Here is a 7,498-nt window from a genome sequence, read left to right as displayed (position 1 = left end):
CAAACTCATGAACTGTGAGATCATGACCTGAGCCAAAACCAAGATTCAGATGCTTAACCAATTGAGCCACCCAGACGGCCTTCACAAATTGTATTTTTATATATTGTATATCCAGTAACATAGATCTATAACTGTTTTTATGCATGTCTTTAAATCATACAGGAAATAAAAAGGAGAATAACAAACTAAAAATGAAGTAATACTAGCTTTTATATTTACCATGTAGTTACTTTTACCAGGGATTTTTATTTCTTTATAGGGCTTCAAGTTACTATCTAGTGTCCTTTCATTTCAACATGAAGGTCTCTCTGTAGTATTTCATGTGGGGCAGGTCTCCTGATACAATGAAAGTGGAAATGTTAGTACCAACCTTACAAAAATGAAAATAGTTTATAAGAAAAACTTATGAACAATTATTAGCCAAGAAATTAGATAATCTACATGAAACAAAGCTCTAGGAACAAAAATTACCCAAATTAACTCAAGAAAAAGTAGAAAATCTCAACAGACATAATAAGGAAAGCATTGACTTAGTAATCAAAACTACTCAAGAAAAAAAGTCTAGGGGCACCTGGGTAGCTCAGTTGGTTAAGCTCTGACTCTTGATTTCAGCCTAGGTCATGATCTCGCAATTTGTGAGTTCAAGCCCCCTGTCAAGCTCTGCACTGACAGTGAGGAGTCTGCTTGGGATCTTCTCTTTCCCCGTCTCTTCCCCTCCCCTGCTCTATCAAAATAAACAAAAACTTAAAAAAAAAAAAAAAAAGTCTAGGAGCATACGGTTTCATTAGTGAATATACCAAATATTTAAATAATTACCATCAATCCTTCTCAAACTCTTCAAAAAAATAAGAGGGAACACCTCCTAACTAATTATTTGAGGCCAGCATCACTCTGATGCCAAAGGACTATTAATGGAGAAAGAACAGTCTCTTCAACATAGGGTACTGAAACTGTCTTCATGAAAAAAAAAATGAAAAGAATGAAAAGTTGGATGCCTACCTCTCACTATATTAAAAAAATAACTCAAAATAGATCAATGACAAATATAAGAGCTAACACTATAATATTCTTAGAAGAAAACATAGTTGTGAGTCTTCATGACTTGGATTTAGTAATGAATTCTTAGATATCAAAAGCACAAACCAACCAACAAACAGGTAACCTGGATTTCATGGGAAAAACAAACTGCACTAATGGACATTAAAAAAGTAGAAAGACAACTACAAAGTAGAAAATATATGGAAATCGTGTAACTGAAAAATCATGTGACTAGTATTCAGAACATATAAAGAACTCTATTCAACCACAAAAGGACTCAATTTAAAAAAAAATGGGCAAAGGTCTTGAATTATGTTTCTCAAAAGAATATATACAAATGGCCAACAAGTACATTAAAAAGATCTATCACATCATTATCCATTAGAGAAATGTATATCAAAACCAAAACCAAGTATTACTTTATGTTCACTAGAATGACTACATTACAAAAAAAAAAAAAAAGTAAAAAGTGTTGGCAGGAATGTACATAAATTACAAGTGTTGTACATTGTTGATGAGAATGTAGAAAGGTTCAGTCACTATGGAAGTTTATTGGTTCCTCGAACAGTTAAGCATAGAATTAGGTATATATCCAAAAGAAGCATTATATCCATTATCTATCTAACAGTTAAGCATAGAATTAGATACATATCCAAAAGAAGTATTATATCCATTAGATATATACCCAAAAGAAGCAAAAATGGATAATCAAGTAAGTACATGTACCCATATATTTATAGCAGTACTATTCACAATAGCCAAAAGGTAGAAACAGCCCAAATGTCCAGCAACAGATGAACGGATAAACAAATTTTGTTTACACAATTATTCAACTATGAAAAATGAAGTAGTGAGATGTGATCCAATCTGAATGAACCTCAAAAATATACACAATAATCGAAAAACATGAGACACAAAAGCTCACATGCTGTAAAATTCTGTTTATATGAAATATCCAATATTGATAACTTCATGGAGACAGAAGGCAGATTGGTAATTGCCAAGAGATTGTGGTGGGAAGACAAAGAATTTGGTAAAAAGGGTTTTACTTTGAAGTGATGGAAATGTTTAAGTTTTTTTAAAAGATAAAAAGTATTTTGGATCTATAATAGAAGCAAGACAACTCTGAGAAGAGTTAGAAGGTCACAGCTTCTTGTTATCGTAAACCTAATGAATTCCCAAGGCTTGGGTTCATATCTGGAATTAGCTAACTATCAGAAGAATGAAATAGGTGAGAATTGTGTGATATAGCTGGCTGTTTTGAACAATTCATCTTCTCAGTGTAGGAGTACAGCTTGGCAACTGAATTATCAATTCTCTTATTTCTCAGTCATTTATCCACTTTTTAATGGACAAGTTACATTTATCATAAAATGTATTTTTAATTCTTTGTCTCTCTCTCTCTCTCTCTCTCTCTCTCTCTCTCACACACACACACACACACACACACACACACACACACACACATATTTTTCCCCTCTCAATTTGGCACAGTTACTTAAAGAAATTTACAAATGAAAACATCCGAGTAAAGGTGAAAAGCAAAATCAAAAAAGTAGTTACAAGATTCTTAAATCCAGGTAGAAATAAAAAAGAATATAATAAGAGAATATAATATACTTACATTCATTTTTAATCATTCTTCACCTTTGGTATTCTCATTCCTCTATCTTTTCAGTGTTTTTAAAGAGTGATTTTCAGTGTTTTACCACAGTAGGAAGGGTCTACCACTTATGAATCTTTTTTCTTAAATTGTGAAACACCATGTGTCCTCTACCTTCCTTTCACAACTATGTGGCAGACACCTTGGTGGGAATATATGTACCACAGGGTAAACTGTCACATTCTAAAGATCACTAAAATAATGATGATTCCCACAGAGTCGTTATTAATAAGTAGAAGTTACACCTGTACTGGAAGAAGTGTCCAAAATGAGTATTTCCATGGTACATTTTCAGCATCTATTACAGTCTATTACAGTATACTTGAATTCATAGATCAACAATCATGCTTAGAAATTATACTCAACCAGCACATAGATTAACTAGGGTGGTATACATAGTGAGTGAAAAGCACTATTTCCTATCTTAGCAATTAACTTGATATTATACTGATTGTAAGCAAACTAAATATGCCAAAAATTCAGCTCTATTTTATTTTTTCTTCAATGTATCTTCTTTTGCTTCATAATTTTATATATAACTACATGTTACAAAATGGAAAATATTTGCACTTAAATTTTCTTTTTTGACATTTTTGAAGACTAACTAGAAATAAAATCTCTAAGCCTTTCTCTCGAAGTGTTTGACACTAATTTTGCAATTTAAAAAATAAAGCATATGAAAAGATATTTCCAAATCATATATAATCAGGCAAAGGCAAATTAAAGCGCCAGTGAGATGCCACTACCACCTATTAGAATGGCCAAAATCCAGAGCACTGACAACACTATATTCTGGCAAGGATACAGAATAATAGGAACTCTCATTCACTGCTAGTGAGAATACAAATCACTGCTAGTAAGAATTCACTGCTGGCACAGCCACTTTGGAAGATGGTTTGGTGGTTTCTTATAAAACTAAACATTCTCTTACCATATGATCCAGTTCTCCTTGGTATCTAAAAAAGACCATGTACTATATGTTTCTAACTATATGACATTCTGGAAAAGGCAAAACTACAGAGACACTAAAAGATCAGTAGCTGCCAGAGATTATGGGAAGGGATGGATGAGTAGGCAGAGCAGAAAGGATTTTTAGGGTAAACTATTGTGTACAATTCTACAGTGGTGGGTACATGTCATTATATATTTGTGCAAACCCATAGAATGTACACCACCGACAGTGAACCTTAAACTATGGACTTTGGATGATTATGCTGCATCAATATAGATTCATCAATTGTAACAAATATACTACTCTCTGATAAAGAATGCCGATAATGGGGGAGACTGGGCATATGTGGGGGCCGAGTACATATAGAAATCTCTGTAACTTCCTCTCAATTTTGCTATAAACCTAAAACTTCTCTTTAAAAAACACTATTTAAAACAGGCAAAAATTGATCTATGGACCATAAGACTTTGAATAATCCTTGTTTTGTAATGCCACTGCCATCAGAGAGCCACGGGGGGACAAAATGATATGTGGCTAGAAACGGGGAATAGGGAAATAAATTCAGGAATAGTTTTGACGTGCCTATTATCAGATAAGTACTTTCAAAAGAATGAGTTTTTAAGAATCGCAAATAAAAAAAGTGTTTTTTAAAAAGGTAAACGATTAAAATATATCATTGAAGAAATAGTTTTTCAAACACTGAAAATTATGTCTTTGTCATGGCCAAAACTCAAAACTAGGAAGGTTTGGTATATTTTAGCATATTACAAGGACAGTAAAAGGTAAGAGTAGGGCAACTGAAATAAGATTAGCCATCCAAACATATAAATTATAAACCCTAGAGAAAACATTAACAACATGGAGAAAATTGAATACTAGAAACAACTAGAACTCCACTGGGGACAAATAGAGTTACAAGATTTTTCACTTAAAGGAAACTGGAACTTAAACTGAAATCCACCATTTACTGTCTAGAAAAATTGGGGAAACAATGGGGAAGTGAGAATGACTGTATTAAAAGATCCCAGAAAAGATGGGGAAAAGAAGCAAATATATTCTAACAGGAGAATGAATGAATAACAGTGACATGGGGCCAGTCAATAAGTATTTGTTGAGTGCCTAGAGGTGTCTATTAAAGCACAGGAGTGTCATTAAGAAAATTCAATAACCATAAAGAATGACACCAATCTATACACCCAGCATCAATAATTTACTAAAGCTAGTATCTGCACAAATCATAGAAGTCCAAAGAAACTATTATTTATTTCAAGGTGATTTTCCCCTTTTTTCTCTGTTTAGATCTATGTATTATCTTTAAATAAATGGCAATAATAATAAATAATAATTTTAAAAGAGACACTATACTGCTTCCATGAAAATACTTACAGGAATACCAATCTATACATTTAGACACAGATGACACTAACTCCACATTTATGGACTGCCTATTTCCTTGTTGATATTGTGGAAATGTAAATATTCTGTCAGAGGACCAGATGGTTTTTATTTACTTATTTTTTCGCCACAGTTCGTCAAATAGTCAAACCACTTTTCACTTAGGTTAAAAGGCTGAACTGCATTTGAAAAAAGTTTCTAAGTTATTTCCAGAAAAATATGTTGATTCTGTGTTATACTTCTTGGTGTCTTAGAATAATCTGTAGATCTGATGAACTTGTTTGATAACAGTGGCTTATTGTAAAGACTTCATAACTAGAATATAGTTTACCATATGTATATCTGGCAGAGTGAAATACCTGATCATTGAGGGGTCATTCCACTGTCTCAACTTCACAGAAACATTTAAACAGTCATCCACACACTTAACTCTTTTACTCCTGGATCTTGACCAATTTTATTCCAGGAAGACAGAAGGAAAAAAAAAGGGGGGTGGGGGGGGGCTAAAGATATGTGATATACATAAGCAAATTATTTCTACTTAGATTTTCTCATTTAAAAAAAAAATCCCTATTTAATAAAGACCGTGAATTTGTATTTACCATAATTTGTAAAGGGAGGTGTTAAAGTTGCAACTACAAGTGTGGATGAATCTATTTCGTCTTTTGGTCCTAACAGTTTCATCCATATATTCTGAGACTTTGTTGTTTGCTGCATACTGCATTGATGGATTCTTTCATCATTATGTAATGTCCCTCTTTGATTCTGATAATTTTCTTCACTTTGAAGTTCAGTTTAGAAAATACTAATATAGCCCCTTTTTTATTGTTTTTATTGATATCTGCATGGCATAGCTTTGTCATACTTCTATTTTCAATTGTATCATATCATTGAAGCAAGTTTTTTGTAAGCAGCATATAGGTGGGTCACTTTTTTTTATCAACTGCCATTCTATGTCTTTTGACTGGTATATTAAGACCATTAAGACCATTTAGGATAAGTAATGTTATGTTTATAATTGAGTTTTATTTAATTTTAATTTCAATTTTATTATTTATTTTCTATTTGTTTCCTTTGATTCTCATTTCTCTTTTTTCTTTTCCCTTATCTACATAGGGCCTACTTCAATTATTTCACAGGATTCCATCTTAATTTATATATAATGTTTTTGAGTGTATCTCTTTGTGTAGTATTTTTGGTAGTTATTTCGGGTATAATAGTATATATATTTAACTTAGTATTTTACTACTTTGAATGAAGTGTGGAAAACTCACTTCCACTTAAATGTTTTAATGTTCCCAACATTCACATAGCATGGTCTTCAGTATCAGATGATATATTAGTTTGCCAGGTCAGCTGTAATAGGTACCACAAACTAGTTGACTTAAATAACAGAAATTTATTTTTCACAAGTTTGAAGGCTGCAAGTCTGAGACAAGGGCCTTGGCAGAGTTGGTTCCATCTGAGGGCTGAGGAAGAATTTATTCCATGTCTTTTTCCTAATTTCTGGTGGTTTGATGGAAATATTTGGCATTTATTGACATTGTAGGCATATCACCCTGACCATGTTCATATCTGTTTCTCCTGTGTCCTCTTTTTGCTAGTTCAATTCCTTCCCACCCCTGCCCCACTGTTTATGGCAGCGTAGAAAAGATTTAGGGAGAAAGAAACATCTGGCCTGGGCCTCTTGTTGTGATTGAGTCCCTGCTGGTTCTGCCTGGCTGCCTCAGTATCTCTCAGTGAAAGGGAAGTCTAAGGCTTCATGAAAATAGGAAATGCTTCTCTTGGCTTCTCATTTTTAGTGGGACTTCTAAATGATCGTGCTTAATAATGATACTGGGCTCTCCTGACACTGTACGCAAAACCTGACTGATCAATGGGAGATATGAGCCTACCTGAGCTGGCTTCTGTTGATCAGATAAGGGTCATGAAGTGTCAGGTCTCGGTGGCCTTGCTCTGTTGGGTGATCATATGCAAGACATCCTGTTGCTGTGTTGTTCCTCTAGTCCTGGGATCCCAAACCAACCCACCTTCTTACCACACTGCAGAGTTCCCCCTTGGCTGTCTTTAGCATTTCCAAGGTTTACAGTTGTGATTAGCAGAGAAGAGCAGTGAAAATGAGTAGATACTATCTTTTCTGTACTAGAAGTCTTAAATAAATTTCTAAAATATTTTATATAAAAATATAAATGATTTTTATTTTCATCCAGAATTTTTGTTTCTGGAATGTGCCAGCCCAATTTAACCGAATTTCTTCAAATAGCTTAATAATTAGCACCTGATAGGGGCGCCTGGGTGGCTCGTCAGTTGAGCATCAGACTTCAGCTCAGGTCATGATCTCACAGTTCGTGGGTTCGACCCCCACATCGGGCTCTGTGCTGACAGCTCGGAGCCTGGAGCCTGCTTCAGATTCTGTCTCCCTCTCTCTCTGCCCCTCCCCGACTCACACT

At 34.0% G+C, this 7,498-nt stretch overlaps 1 long non-coding RNA gene across 1 annotated transcript in view; it reads right to left on the bottom strand.

Annotated features, from left to right (window-relative positions):
• Positions 1-235: 235 nt before the first annotated feature.
• LOC122209983 overlaps positions 236-7,498 on the bottom strand; it is an 85,806-nt gene continuing 78,543 nt past the window's right edge. Inside the window, exon 3 of the long non-coding RNA XR_006197865.1 lies at positions 236-336. This is a non-coding gene — a long non-coding RNA (uncharacterized LOC122209983). The remainder of the gene's footprint in view (positions 337-7,498) is intronic.

The sequence above is a fragment of the Panthera leo genome, chromosome A2 (assembly GCF_018350215.1).
Source record: "Panthera leo isolate Ple1 chromosome A2, P.leo_Ple1_pat1.1, whole genome shotgun sequence".
Taxonomy (NCBI): Eukaryota; Metazoa; Chordata; class Mammalia; order Carnivora; family Felidae; genus Panthera; species Panthera leo.
The sequence above is the reverse complement of the archived record's forward strand: the minus strand, read 5'-3'. Positions and strand labels throughout refer to the sequence as shown.